This window comes from Amphiura filiformis, chromosome 13 (genome assembly GCF_039555335.1).
Source record: "Amphiura filiformis chromosome 13, Afil_fr2py, whole genome shotgun sequence".
Taxonomy (NCBI): domain Eukaryota; kingdom Metazoa; phylum Echinodermata; class Ophiuroidea; order Amphilepidida; family Amphiuridae; genus Amphiura; species Amphiura filiformis.
The window spans coordinates 44,052,314-44,068,916 of NC_092640.1; positions in this window are offsets into that span (position 1 = coordinate 44,052,314).

Sequence of the window (16,603 nt, forward strand, 5' to 3'; positions counted from 1 at the left end):
CAGGCTTCTCGTTAAAAATGTTCAAACCCCTTTCCATGTTCTCTGATTCCCTAGACATAAGGGGTGGTGCAATAATTATGTGTACCCCTGGAGGTGAATTCTCAAAATGGTCTGCCAAAAACGCTTGCCCCCCCTTTGGCCATGCCAAAAATCTTTACCCCCCAAGTTCGACGTGCCAAAAACCTTTGCCCCCCTTTTGACGTGCCAAAAATCTTTGCCCCCCCTTACACATGCAAGATTTTGGAGAACCCGTATTTAAAACCTTAAATTGTCTTATCATATAATGCGAGCGCAGCGAGCAGGAAATTTTGCATATTTGAATGTTTTCCTAACGTTTTCCTATGCCTTTTTAGGGTGTAATGTAGAAACAGTACCCAAAATATCTGTGCCAAAATTGCTTGCCCCCCTTTGACCTGCCAAAAATCGCTTGACCCCCCTTTTGACCTGCCAAAAAATGCTTGCCCCCCCCCTACTGACCTGCCAAAAAATATTTGCCCGCCCCCCCCCTATAATTCACCCCCGGGGTACACATAATTATTGCACCACCCCTAAGTATTTATGAATCCCCCACCCCCTTCCCATTCCCTAAAACTTCAGTTTACCTTGTTGCTCCGGACCAGAAAGTCTGTTTCTTTCATCAGTCCCGGGCATCAGTCATGGAAGCTTAAATTCATGCGGTTGCTGTCATTACCATTCGGCATTCCTTTCAAAAGAAAACTTTATCTAAACCAGTCTATCTCAGCAATGAAAGTTGAAATATGTTCAGATTTAAAACAATATTTGATGTTTTGTGTTTTTTGTCGATTTTAAATTAATCCCTGGTATCGGTATCTCCAATGTACACATGGTACAGCAGTCAGGGAAGGTGTGTCAGGAGGTCACTAGAGTGTACAGTGTTGCCAACTTTGCTAGTTTAGCCCCCAATTGGGCTATTATTTACAATTTCTTTCCTCCTTAGCCAAACTTATAATAATTATTAAAGTTTTTGTCACTGGAACTGAGTAAATAATATTAATAGAGCAATAATATTTTGCACATTTTGATTAATGAAATATTAATAAAGCATTGGTTGAGATCTCGGTTGAGATACTGTAATTGGGTGCCTTATTGCTATCACTGGGTGATAGAAAAGTTTTGTCAACAATCCACAGGTGAACAAAATATTAGCGCATGATGTCTGCAAGTAATGATCTATTTCCTGTAAAATCACTTGCACTTACTGATTCAAGTTCATGTATAATTATAGTTAGGAAGGCCCTATTATTACATAGTATTTCATGCTGTTGTTCTTCTCCAAGTCTACAACTTGTTCATGCACAGTAACCAAACCAGAACCAGGACCAGGACCAGCAAAGTAACTTTTACCAACTTTGCAGCAGGTACTAAAAGGTAAGTGGGTTTTTATACACTTTCGATAGTATAGTTACTGATATTTACTAGTATAGCACGTTTAAAAAACCCAGTAGTTTGCTTGAACCATATACCATACCAGTACATGTGTACCAGCAATGTATTTTGTCCAAAGTTCTTATTTGTTAGGACCGTACTGTAGAAATCAAGGGTGCCCCTTTCCCTCCCCTATATGGCTTTGCTATGTATACACCATACCATGGTGGAACCAAAAATATTTGTTCGGGGAGGGGGTATAGGAGAAAAAGTGAAATGTACTTAGACTGGTAGTCAACTTCAAATGTATCAATTAAGTTTTTAAATCTGATTTACTCCAACGTAAACTTGGTTACTGCATCTCTTCCCCTCCTGTTTCCCTCCCCTCCATTCTCCATATTCTCCCATGCATGCACCAGCCAGGCTCTGTAACCATGATTTTTTTTTTTTTTTTTGGGGGGGCCTGATTTTGAAAAAGTGGACTGAGGGAACAGATTTTGAAAAAGTGGACTTTTTCTTCAAAATTTGAACCTTTTTGACCAAAGAGGACTAACAAACCTCAATTTTTTCACTTGCTACGCTCGCAAATGGGACTTATTGAGTCAAAACTTTTTGAATAAAAAAAAGGGATTTTTTTGACATTTTGCAATTGGCGAATGTCTGCCCCTTGCCACCCTGGTTACGAGCTTGTACTGCCCTCAAATTAAAGATCTGAATGGGCATGGCAACTTTTTAGGGCAAGTTGCAAAATGCCTTGGATTTTCACTGAAAAGGCAAGGCAGCACAGCAGTTTGTAATATTTCAAGAGGGCATCATGGCAACTGTTGAAAATTTGAGATGGGCACCAAGGCAATTTCTCAAAAGTGAAGAAAACACACACAAACATAGATGATTTTATAAATGAAGGGGCAGGGCTGGGGCACCGGCGGCAACTTCATTAGAGGGCACGACAAGTGACTGCCTTGGGTAAAGGACATATTTGAGGGCATTACGGCAGTGGGGATGGGCACCCACGGCAAAATGCCATGGGTGCTGTGGGTTAATTCGAGGGCTGCTCATTCTCCTCCCTCCTTTCTCCATATTCTCCCCTACCTCTTCCCCTATATATTCTCACTCTCTCAAACTTTACCCCTCCAACAATTTCTCCGTGGGCACTCGACTTTAAAAGTGACAGGGATGTGCAGACTGCAGTTCGAAAGTAGGGGTCTTTTGGTGAGAGCCTAGACACAGAAAAAAAGGTGGGGGGTTAGTCTTTCATTGAGAAGGTCCCAAAAGGGGTGGTCTTTCCGTGAGACTGTGGAAAATCTGACTAAAAAAGGGGACCATTTTTGGGTTGTGATATAAAAGTTGATACAATATTAATTATGGCATGCAAAGCAAGCCAACAAGTTTTTTATTTCATAAACTTGTGCCCCGGATCCTGACAAAATCCAGTCCTGGATCTGCACTTTAATATACAGTCCCGTATGCCAGTAAAGAGGCCAAGTAAAGAGGTTCGTCTCAGGAAGCTAAAAATAGCTATGTAAAATCAGACTTGCTGTATCCGGTGGGGGGGGGGGAGATACTCAAGTTTGGTTTGGGTCGAGTTGTGCTGCTGAGAATTTGAAAATGGACCCATTAATACAAAAATTTTCAAGAAATTTGGACCATCGATATACTAAAATTCAAAAATTTGGACAATTATTCAAATTAGTCAATATAATAGATGTGGACCCCCCATGCTATCACCCCAATGAAAATGAATGAAAGTTGACATTAGTAATTTGGTCAAGGGGGGGTGGAGGGGGGGGAGGTACTCAAGTTTGGTTTGGGTAGTGGTGTGCCACTGTGAATCAGTGAAAGTGGACCCATCAATATACCTTTTTTTTTCAAGAAATTTGAACCGATCGAAAAATTCAAAATTTCCGGCGTAATTTAACACAAATTTGTCTTAATTTTTACACATTTTTGGGAAATTTCATAAACTTTGACTACAGTGAGGCAAAATTGGGCTACAAATGCACAATATCAGGTGTTTCTTTATTCAAATCATGCAATATTTGAACGCATACGTTTTCAGGATTTTGTACAAGTTGGACTTTTGACTTTGGATTTGAAGGGGTCCACAAAGTATGTGAACCCGTAAATACGCATGATTTGTGCGTTAAAGTAAACCCTGTCTACTTCCAATGCCCTCCCTCTCCTCCTCCCCACCCCTTTCTTATTAGATGCAATCTGTGGCATGTTCTATTGCGCTGTTTTTGGAAAAAATTAACCATCCATATATATAATTGGCCTAGAAAATGCGCCATTCACATGCCCAATGGCCGAACATATGACCAATGGTCATTAACATATGACCAATGGTCATTGACCATGTCTGTGTCACATCCCTGTATAGTAATTTGTACGAATGTCCTCCAGCCTGACAAGCTTATCAAAATATGGGTTCACTAATTACGGCATGAAAAGCAAGCCAAAAAGTTTTTCATTTCATAAACTTCGACAAAATCCAGTCCTGGATCTGCACTTTAATATACCGTCCCGTATGCCAGTAAAAATGTTAAAGCCAAGTAAAGAGGTTCTTCTCAGAAAGATATTTAAATAGCTATGTAAAATCAGACTTGCTGTATCCGGTGGGGGGGGGGGGAGGTACTCAAGTTTGGTTTGGGTAGAGTTGTGCTGCTGAGAATTTGAAAATGAACCCATTAATATACCAATTTTTCAAGAAATTTGGACCCATCGATATACCAAAATTCAACATTTTCGGCCAAATTTAATTGTCTTAATTTTTCCAACTTTTCCTGTCAATTTTCGGAAAATTTGAAAAAAATTTTGGCTACAGTGAGGCAAAATTGGGCTTTTATACAAAATTAGAAATCATTCATTGACCAAGATTGGCTTAAGAAAGAGCCATTGATGTACCAAAAGGCCAAAATGCTACACATGTTTGCAGCATGTCCCTGTATGGTCATTTGTACTGAGTACCCCCCCCCCCCTAAAGATTGTGCACACATTTTGATTATAAGTTAAAAGATTGCACGCATAGTGCAAGCAAATTTATAGTCACTGGCCCTTAATAATGTTATAACCCCTTATTTTTGGTGTAAAAATAATTATGACCCCCTTTTTTGGTGTAAAACTTTTATGACCTCCAATATTTTCATGACCCCCCTGACAGCACCCCATGTTATCCTGACAGTATATTTTTCTCATACACTTTCAGATTCTCATTCAACTCATGAACATGGCACCAAAGTGTGAAAGATTATCAAAAGAATGTCACTACTGTAAGAAGATTTTCAAGCGACCTGCCGATAGAAGACGACATGAAATGGTGCACACAGGAGAGCGCCCTCACACATGTACATACTGCGGGAAAGGTTTTAGCTTAGCTTCAAAAAAGCGAGCACACGAAATGATCCATCAAAGTGTGAGATTTGATTGCAGAGTTTGTGAGAAGCATTTCAGCAATGCTCAATACAGGAATCATCACGAAAAACTCCACCTTGAGCAAACGTCTTACAGATGTGAATTGTGCGACAAAAATTACGTAACTGCAAGTACTTTGAAAAAGCATATGATGCTTCATTTTGGAGCGAAACCGCACCAGTGTCAATACTGTCAGAAAAGTTTCACCCAAGCAGGAACTAAAAGGAAGCATGAACAGGTGATGCATGTAAATGAACCAATAATGTGTCAGTATTGTGGAAAACGGTTTAAAAATTATGAAGACAAGGATGCTCATGAGGAGCTCCACATAGACAACAAGCTCCATAAATGTGATTTTTGCACGAGGTGTTTCCATGTGCAGCTGACAAGGTGACTCATGAACTAAAACATACTACAGGAGGACAATATAAATGTTGCTATTGTGAGAAGTCTTTTCGTCACAATATTTCGAGGCAAAAGCACGAGAAAACACATTTTGTGGTTGAGAAATATCCATGTAAATACTGTGGTAAGGAATTTAAGAGACGGGATTACAGGAATGATCACGAGAGACTCCATGAAGGATATTCGCCTTATAAATGTGATTACTGTGGAAAAGCCTTCCAACGTGCGTATGCTAAACAGGTCCATGAAACCACGCATACAGGAGAAAAACCGATCAAGTGTCAGTTTTGTGATGCACGTTTCAGCACGACCATGAGTCGGAATCGTCATGAGATCACACACACCGGTATAAAAGCTCACAAATGCCAGTTTTGTGAGAAGGCATTTTATGACATGGGAGGAAGAAAACGTCACGAAAGGATTCACACAGGTGAAAAGCCTTTCCAATGCCGTTATTGCGAGAAACGTTTCATTCAAACTTCTCACAGAAAAAACCACGAAGAAATGCGGCATGCTGATGAGATGGATACCTTGGATAAATGTGAATCTTGCGAAGAGGACTGTACTCTATGTGTCTTGACACTGAATGGCCAAGAAGTTAACATCAGTGATCTGTGTGGTATTCCAGTAGATGGTAGATCTATGTAAACCACAGAAGTTCAGTGGTATCCAAACTTGTGCATAGTAATTGAATACATGAATACAAAAGCCACCTAAGTCCATGCGAAGTTATTTTGAGAGAAAAACCCGTGTATCATTTTAATTCCTTCAGTTAGATTTACCTGGTCAATATGGTAAGTTTTACGTGCAAATGAGTGGATTAACCTGTATTAGGTATGACGATTAGCATTTCAGGGACTTCGTGGGGTTCATTTTAAATTTTGGACTTTTTTTTGGTTTTTGAATCATATACAAAGACAACAATGTTAGAATGAGATTACCACTAGTAAGATAATACAAAATAAAGCACACAGGTATGTATAATGTTGATAAGCATTCTGCCATGTAATATAAACCACACACTTTCCTTTATTAAACCCATTTTTGTTCAAAAGTCATTCTCTAGCAATGAATGTGTTACAAGTGGACTTTTATACATACTGGATTTCAATCAATGTGTTACAAGACTCAAATCATGGAATTGGGTGATTCTTTCATACATGCTATTTTTCACATGCCCAATAGACACAGAGAATGAATTTGAGTTGTTCTTTCATGCATATGACAGGCCTATGTATAGCAACAATTTCCCATGCTTAACTCAATTTGGCCAAAGTATGGACTTAGGTGGCTTTTGTATTCATATATTCAATTGTATAAGGCCATTATAACATTGATATTTTGGATTTTGGTTCATCTCATGCCTGCCTCAACCTGGAGTCCAGCTGACAGACAAAAGTGGGGGGGGGAAGGATTTCCCCCTTCCCTTTGTGCATGCCACTGCCCTGCCCCTAATAAGCTCCCTCTACAAAAATGTTCAAGTGGTAACAGTTTAAGCCCCCAAACCATCACAATATGTTAATTAAGGTTAAGGGTTAGGGCCCCTAATAGAGGCCGTTAGCCTTTTCTGTGGGATCCTCCATCTTGTGGGTACATAGATTTGTTGAAGTGCCACATGAAATAAAAGAAAACTGCAAAGCACCACTCGCGGTGCTTTATCAGCGCGGGCTGCAGGGCGGGGAGTCAGAGGGGGTGTCCCTCTTCTGAAGCTATTGATTTTTTTTAAATTTGAGGTGCAAATGATGCCATTTGGTGCAACATTTTGTACTATTAGCCTGTCTTTACAAGGATAACATGGGAATCACATTGTTTAATGTTGAAATGTAGAATATTGAAGATATTCCTGATGGATGAAGTTTGATCAAAGGGTTTGATTTGATGTGATTTTTTTTTAAATTCATTTATTTTTATTATTATTATTTTTTTTAAATCTAAACCGCACCGCGCGCCACTCGGGAAGCCATGCGCCGCTATTTCCGGACCCCAGCTTTAGACATTATGCCCCCGATTACGCGGAAGTCACAGCGTGTGACGTACCTCTTCAGTCAAGCGTCAACGCGGTGATCTTAGCAACAAGGCACTCTGTAGCCACAAGATGTCGGCGTTGACGTCACAATGACTACCTTTAACATATCATGATGGTCTGTCTAACTGTCTTAAATGTGATATTTACCCAAATTTCTAATTGCCTTCTCAAACTCCTGGCTACAAAATTGTGATGATTTTCATGCATTTAACATGAATAAGAACTTTTGTCATATGATATTAATAACATGATTAAAGGCATGTAGTTTTGTGAGATAATACCAAAATGCACAGAGATCCCATTTGTTGGAAATCACAAAAACATTTTAACCGCTTGGCAAAAAACAGTTTTTGCTGGCAAAAATGGCAAAAACTAAAAAAGTGATTTATAGTTCAGTTTTTTCATCTCAAAACAAATTATCAAGTTACCAAAATAATTGCCTGAGTGTAACAAGGCCAGATTTTGTAATTATAAGTAACATATGAAGAAATTAAAGGCATGCGTTTTCATTGCTCAAGTGCATTTAGCCGAAATGTGGGCATATATCAAATTCAAAACTTTTTTCATTTTAAGGACTTGATGAGACAAAAAATATGTTGAATGATTCATTAAAAGTTTTGTGTTACTGTTTATGAGCTTTCTGTGTTACTTTTTAATATTTGAGTGACTATGTGTGAAGTAGGTAATGGGGATACGCATCCTGCACAAGAACAAATGAACACAAAGGGGAATGATTGCTCGCTACAAGAGGAAACTGAATATATTTAATCAGAAAGAATGAACAGTTTACCAACCCAAAATGGTACAATTAAACATGACAACAAATAAACACAAATCCAGACCGGCACACAACCCAACTTGAAAAAAAATCAAGGGAATGTGCCGGCATGGGAATCTAACCCACAACCTTCCGATCTCTAGACGGACGCCTTATCCATTAGGCTACCAGCTCCCACTGATAAACGGTGGTTAAAGCTGGGTCTATTGTTAGCAGTCGTGGTATACAATACACACAAACAAATATTATGCAAGTACACAAGTGAAGGAGATCATTACTGATGCTTAATCGTATCTTCAGTATTATAAGTAAAGTAGGTAATGGGGGTATCCTGCACAAGAACAAATAGGGGAACGATTGTGCATTCTTTCTTTGTAAATATATTCAGTTTCCTCTTGCAGCGAGCAATCGTTCCCCCTTGTAGCGAGCAATCGTTCCCCATTTTGTTTATTTGGACTACTCTTATCATCAAGTGATACTAATCCCTCTAACACAAAAGGTTCAAATTCTTCACACACTTAATTATCTGTGTTACTTCCCTTTTGTGGGAATTCTTGTTTCTTGATTTGACTGACTATTGGCTTTTGTGACCCAAGTGACACTGCGCATTCTAAAGTATTATTACTATTAGTAGATGGCTGCCTTTGTGATTCTTTGTTGTTTAACAAATAACACTGGGTCATCGTATGTCCTGTTATCTTACTTTAATTGCAAGTTATTTTGGGTTTGAAATCAGTCCTACCTTTTGGTTTAGTATTTGAACCCCATGAGGTCCCTTTACCACTTGCACATTGCTGTGAAATAGCCGGACTTTTCCCTTCTATGATAACTAATTCCCTAAGTTGGCCAAAATCATCTTTGTGATTTCTTTTGAGCCAAGCCACCCATCAAACATTTGCTTTTTTTCTAGCAAATTTAACATGTGTTTGATCTGTTTTCTTTCTTTCTTGCCCCTCTAAATTTGCGTCTATAGGCTTCAGGCACCAGCTCGTAAGCCTTTTATAGGACTGCTTGTTTGAATTCTTCATAGTCACTGCACTTGTACTTGTCTATTGACAGAGATGCGTAAATCTCTCTGGCCTTCCCCACAAAACCACTTTGTAAGAGCAGGGTCCAATGCTCTTTTGGCCAATTCAAATTTGTGGCAATCTTTTCAAAGTGTTGAAAGTATTTTATCCACCTCTTGTTCTTCAAATTTAGGCACAAGCTTGACATACTTTGTAACATCAAAGCCCGACTTTGAGGAGAAATTGGCTAAGTCTGCTGTGTCAATCATCTCCAATCCAGGCTTTATATACCATTTCTTAACATTCTGGAATAATCTTAACTATTTATGATAAATTACAGCACTTCCAAAAATAGCACATTAGATCACCACAAGCCGATCAAAATCATTAATCTGTTGAGTTAATCATCAAGATGCCTTCAATGGATGAGATGCAAGTTAGCCACCAAGATACCTTCAATGTATGAGATGCTAGTTAGCCACCAAGATGCCTTCAATGGATGATATGCAAATTAGCCATCAAGATGCCTTCAATGGATGAGATGCAAGTTAATCATCAAGATGCCTTCAATGGATGAGATGCACCAATAGTTAGCCACCAAGATGCCTTCAATGGATGAGATGCATCTATAGTTAGCCATCAAGATGCCTTCAATGGATGAAATGCAAGTTAGTCATCAAGATGCCTTCAATGGATGAGATGCAAGTTAGTCATCAAGATGCCTTCAATGGATGAGATGCAAGTTAGCCACCAAGATGCCTTCAATGGATGAGATGCACATATAGTTAGCCATCAAGATGCATTCAATGGATGAGATGCAAGTTAGCCACCAAGATACCTTCAATGGATGAGATGCACATATAGTTAGCCATCAAGATGCATTCAATGGATGAGATGCAAGTTAGTCATCAAGATGCCTTCAATGGATGATATGCACCAATAGTTAGCCACCAAGATGCCTTCAATGGATGAGATGCACCAATAGTTAGCCACCAAGATGCCTTCAATGGATGAAATGCAAGTTAGTCATCAAGATGCCTTCAATGGATGAGATGCAAGTTAGTCATCAAGATGCCTTCAATGGATGAGATGCAAGTTAGCCACCAAGATGCCTTCAATGGATGAGATGCACATATAGTTAGCCATCAAGATGCATTCAATGGATGAGATGCTAGTTAGCCACCAAGATACCTTCAATGGATGAGATGCACATATAGTTAGCCATCAAGATGCCTTCAATGGATGAGATGCAAGTTAGCCATCAAGATGCCTTCAATGGATGAGATGCAAGTTAGCCACCAAGATGCCTTCAATGGATGAGATGCAAGTTAGCCACCAAGATGCCTTCAATGGATGAGATGCACATATGGTCGAATCCAACGAAAAGTGTACACGGCATGTTCAGGGCCATAACTTAAAAGTATTAATCAATTGGCATTCGTTTTTGTATTGTGTTTATTCGCCTTGATCATACGCTTCGCGCCATATATAATAAGACCCACATTCTGTGAAAAACTTACACACAGAGACCCCAAAACATGCTATTTTTACCCATTTTTTTCAAAATATTTCTTAAAGTATTTTTAAAAACATATAAATCAGTTATGAAAGAAGTCATTGGATTGAATCTAAATTGATTTCCTGAAAGGTGTGTATTCAAAGATTGCCTGTTCAATTTTTCACATATTTGTACATAATTATGAATTTTTGTGATAATTTTTTGAGTGGTATTTTTTTACATTACCTACGAATACAATTTTTCATAGCACTAGATATATCTTTAAAAATGGAAATCACTAATAAATGCGCAATTGATACAAGCTTTGATATGTCCAATACTGAAATGCATTGCATTCGGACATCTTTATTATTGTGTTTAGCTGCCAGAAATTCTAAATGGCACAAAGGTAGGTTTGGTAAAAATATGCATTACCTCTGAATACATGTTAAAAGCTGTGCCATTTCCACAAAGTGAGAGAATAGTAAACAATAGTTACGCAATAGGTGCACGGTAATACACTCTTTATTTCTACCAAGTTTCAATAGCCTGTGTTTAAATATTTATGAGATGTCAACAATAAAAGCAAGTATTCGTAGGTAAATTTCGGTAACCGAATGTTACCTACGAATACAATTTGACATCATGACAGTATTGTGAAACACCGCCATTTATGTCAATGCCCATATTGGTACATAACAAAGGCCTGTATGTTCGCTATCAAAATAATCATATGTCAATGAAAGTTGCGAATTCACATACATGCCCACCATGCAAAACTGAATACGGCTTAATTGGTGAAAAATATGTACTGAAATAGACGACGGTCTGCTCATTTGAAAGAAAAATCAGATTCAAAGAAGATTAGAAGGGATAAATACTTGGATTTGTCAACTGTCATGTGTGCTTCATTTTAAATGTTTACCGACCTTCTGGTTTCTGAGTAATTTGTGTCCAAATTGATTTATTCGAAGGTAACTTTTGACATTTTCGCTAAGGTTACCTACGAATACCATGGAAAAACGACTGTTCTCATTGTCTCATGATCTAGACAACACCCTGGTATAAAGCTAATTGTAGTTGCCCTCAAACGAAAGGCCACAAGACGTAACTGACTCCAAGATGGACTTCACAAGTCTGCAATAACGGTTTTAAGCGATTTCAATGCCTTCAATGGATGAGATGCATCTATAGTTAGCCATCAAGATGCCTTCAATGGATGAAATGCAAGTTAGTCATCAAGATGCCTTCAATGGATGAGATGCAAGTTAGTCATCAAGATGCCTTCAATGGATGAGATGCAAGTTAGCCACCAAGATGCCTTCAATGGATGAGATGCACATATAGTTAGCCATCAAGATGCATTCAATGGATGAGATGCAAGTTAGCCACCAAGATACCTTCAATGGATGAGATGCACATATAGTTAGCCATCAAGATGCATTCAATGGATGAGATGCAAGTTAGTCATCAAGATGCCTTCAATGGATGAGATGCACCAATAGTTAGCCACCAAGATGCCTTCAATGGATGAGATGCACCAATAGTTAGCCACCAAGATGCCTTCAATGGATGAAATGCAAGTTAGTCATCAAGATGCCTTCAATGGATGAGATGCAAGTTAGTCATCAAGATGCCTTCAATGGATGAGATGCAAGTTAGCCACCAAGATGCCTTCAATGGATGAGATGCACATATAGTTAGCCATCAAGATGCATTCAATGGATGAGATGCTAGTTAGCCACCAAGATACCTTCAATGGATGAGATGCACATATAGTTAGCCATCAAGATGCCTTCAATGGATGAGATGCAAGTTAGCCATCAAGATGCCTTCAATGGATGAGATGCAAGTTAGCCACCAAGATGCCTTCAATGGATGAGATGCAAGTTAGCCACCAAGATGCCTTCAATGGATGAGATGCAAGTTAGCCACCAAGATGCCTTCAATGGATGAGATGCACATATGGTCGAATCCAACGAAAAGTGTACACGGCATGTTCAGGGCCATAACTTAAAAGTATTAATCAATTGGCATTCGTTTTTGTATTGTGTTTATTCGCCTTGATCATACGCTTCGCGCCATATATAATAAGACCCCCTTCTGTGAAAAACTTACACACAGAGACCCCAAAACATGCTATTTTTACCCATTTTTTCAAAATATTTCTTAAAGTATTTTTAAAACATATAAATCAGTTATGAAAGAAGTCATTGGATTGAATCTAAATTGATTTCCTGAAAGGTGTGTATTCAAAGATTGCCTGTTCAATTTTTCACATATTTGTACATAATTATGAATTTTTTGTGATAATTTTTTGAGTGGTATTTTTTACATTACCTACGAATACAATTTTTCATAGCACTAGATATATCTTTAAAAAATGGAAATCACTAATAAATGCGCAATTGATACAAGCTTTGATATGTCCAATACTGAAATGCATTGCATTCGGACATCTTTATTATTGTGTTTAGCTGCCAGAAATTCTAAATGGCACAAAGGTAGGTTTGGTAAAAATATGCATTACCTCTGAATACATGTTAAAAGCTGTGCCATTTCCACAAAGTGAGAGAATAGTAAACAATAGTTAAGCAATAGGTGCACGGTAATACACTCTTTATTTCTACCAAGTTTCAATAGCCTGTGTTTAAATATTTATGAGATGTCAACAATAAAAGCAAGTATTCGTAGGTAAATTTCGGTAACCGAATGTTACCTACGAATACAATTTGACATCATGACAGTATTGTGAAACACCGCCATTTATGTCAATGCCCATATTGGTACATAACAAAGGCCTGTATGTTCGCTATCAAAATAATCATATGTCAATGAAAGTTGCGAATTCACATACATGCCCACCATGCAAAACTGAATACGGCTTAATTGGTGAAAAATATGTACTGAAATAGACGACGGTCTGCTCATTTGAAAGAAAAATCAGATTCAAAGAAGATTAGAAGGGATAAATACTTGGATTTGTCAACTGTCATGTGTGCTTCATTTTAAATGTTTACCGACCTTCTGGTTTCTGAGTAATTTGTGTCCAAATTGATTTATTCGAAGATAACTTTTGACATTTTCGCTAAGGTTACCTACGAATACCATGGAAAAACTACTGTTCTCATTGTCTCATGATCTAGACAACACCCTGGTATAAAGCTAATTGTAGTTGCCCTCAAACGAAAGGCCACAAGACGTAACTGACTCCAAGATGGACTTCACAAGTCTGCAATAACGGTTTTAAGCGATTTGTGTGCAATTAAGCAAATTAAAGTCACTTTAGTGCCTTTGTTTCTTACTTCAATCCTCTTTCAACCGCTGTGAACCGACATTATTAATACATGATAGGGTCTAAAGTATCAATAAACGCACATAAAGAAAATAATACATTCAAAGTGCTTTATAAAATGAAGTTTTGATTGCGATATCCACCAAAAGTCTAATTCTTACCTACAAATACTGAAATGTTACTTACGAATACAGCATAATACATGACATGTGTAATGAAGTGTCTCTACCAATGGAAATTAATTGTCAAAAACTTTAAGCGGTACCCCAGGACACTATTATTACCCATATACGGATTCATTCAACAATTATTTATTATGTACAATTGCTGATTAACTACTTGTATATCAAAATGAAGTGGTCAAAATCTTGCTAAAAGCATCAAAATTTTTTGATCTAAGGTAATATCATTTATTCATTTGGACGTACCATCTGAAAGAGATCTAAAAACTACCATTTTATTAATTCATTACCATAATAGCAAAATTTAAACCTCTAAGCTCAGTATACATATTGTTAAATCGCTCATGTTACCTACGAATACCCGGGTTTCTTCACCTTTTCATTGTATAAAGCGTTAGGTGTATGCGTATAATTCCTAATATTCTTGAAAGCATATATCCTACTCGTTCTAATACAATGTGTAAATTGATTCATACTCATTTGATAAATAAAATACAGAAACTGACCTAAACTTCATTTTCAAAAATAAACTAGCATAAATTGACTAAGATCATATTGATCGCGTTATAAAAATAAAAACAAATATTTTCTGGTTGAGCTAGCATTTTCCTGACACCCTGTGGTCTACATTACACGAAAAAAGCGTTAATGGGAATATTCCATTTGTTTTAGGTTGATTAGTATTGCGATAGTGAAAGCATCCTAGTGGTATTCGTAGGTAACATTGGGTTTTGATATCACATTTACTATCACACGTCCTGGATTTATTTTTCAAGATTAGTAATGGCACTTTTGGTTCCTATAAGGCCAATATGTCATCAATCAATGGGCAAAAGGAAAAAATTGTGGAGACATTTTTATTTCGGACTTTTATTTTTGGCCCGTGGACACTTTTGGTTGGATTCGACCATATAGTTAGCCATCAAGATGCCTTCAATGGATGAGATGCAAGTTAGCCACCAAGATGCCTTCAATGGATGAGATGCAAGTTAGCCACCAAGATGCCTTCAATGGATGAGATGCAAGTTAGCCACCAAGATGCCTTCAATGGATGAGATGCAAGTTAGCCATCAAGATGCCTTCAATGGATGAGATGCAAGTTAGCCATCAAGATGCCTTCAATGGACGAGATGCACATATAGTTAGCCACCAAGATGCCTTCAATGGATGAGATGCAAGTTAGCCACCAAGATGCCTTCAATGGATGAGATGCACATATAGTTAGCCATCAAGATGCCTTCAATGGACGAGATGCACCTATAGTTAGCCATCAAGATGCCTTCAATGGATGAGATGCAAGTTAGCCATCAAGATGCCTTCAATGGATGAGATGCACATATAGTTAGCCATCAAGATGCCTTCAATGGATGAGATGCACATATAGTTAGCCATCAAGATGCCTTCAATGGACGAGATGCACCTATAGTTAGCCATCAAGATGCCTTCAATGGATGAGATGCAAGTTAGCCATCAAGATGCCTTCAATGGATGAGATGCACATATAGTTAGCCATCAAGATGCCTTCAATGGATGAGATGCAAGTTAGCCACCAAGATGCCTTCAATGGATGAGATGCACATATAGTTAGCCATCAAGAGGCCTTCAATGGATGAGATGCACATATAGTTAGCCACCAAGATACCTTCAATGGATGAGATGCACCTATAGTTAGCCATCAAGAGGCCTTCAATGGATGAGATGCACATATAGTTAGCCACCAAGATACCTTCAATAGATGAGATGCACATATAGTTAGCCACCAAGATGCCTTCAATGGATGAGATGCACCTATAGTTAGCCATCAAGAGGCCTTCAATGGATGATATGCTAGTTAGCCATCAAGATGCCTTCAATGGATGAGATGCAAGTTAGCCATCAAGATGCCTTCAATGGATGAGATGCAAGTTAGCCATCAAGATGCCTTCAATGGATGAGATGCAAGTTAGTCATCAAGATGCCTTCAATGGATGAGATGCAAGTTAGCCATCAAGATGCCTTGAATAGATGAGATGCACCTATACTTAGCCATCAAGATGCCTTCAATGGATGAGATGCACTTATAGTTAGCCATCAAGATGCCTTCAATGGATGAGATGCTAGTTAGCCATCAAGATGCCTTCAATGGATGAAATGCAGGTTAGCCACCAAGATGCCTTCAATGGATGAGATGCACATATAGTTAGCCATCAAGATGCCTTCAATGGATGAGATGCAAGTTAGCCACCAAGATGCCTTCAATGGATGAGATGCACATATAGTTAGCCATCAAGAGGCTTTCAATGGATGAGATGCACATATAGTTAGCCACCAAGATACCTTCAATGGATGAGATGCACATATAGTTAGCCACCAAGATGCCTTCAATGGATGAGATGCACCTATAGTTAGCCACCAAGATGCCTTCAATGGATGAGATGCACATATAGTTAGCCATCAAGAGGCTTTCAATGGATGAGATGCACATATAGTTAGCCACCAAGATACCTTCAATGGATGAGATGCACATATAGTTAGCCACCAAGATGCCTTCAATGGATGAGATGCACCTATAGTTAGCCATCAAGAGGCCTTCAATGGATGAGATGCTAGTTAGCCATCAAGATGCCGTCAATGGA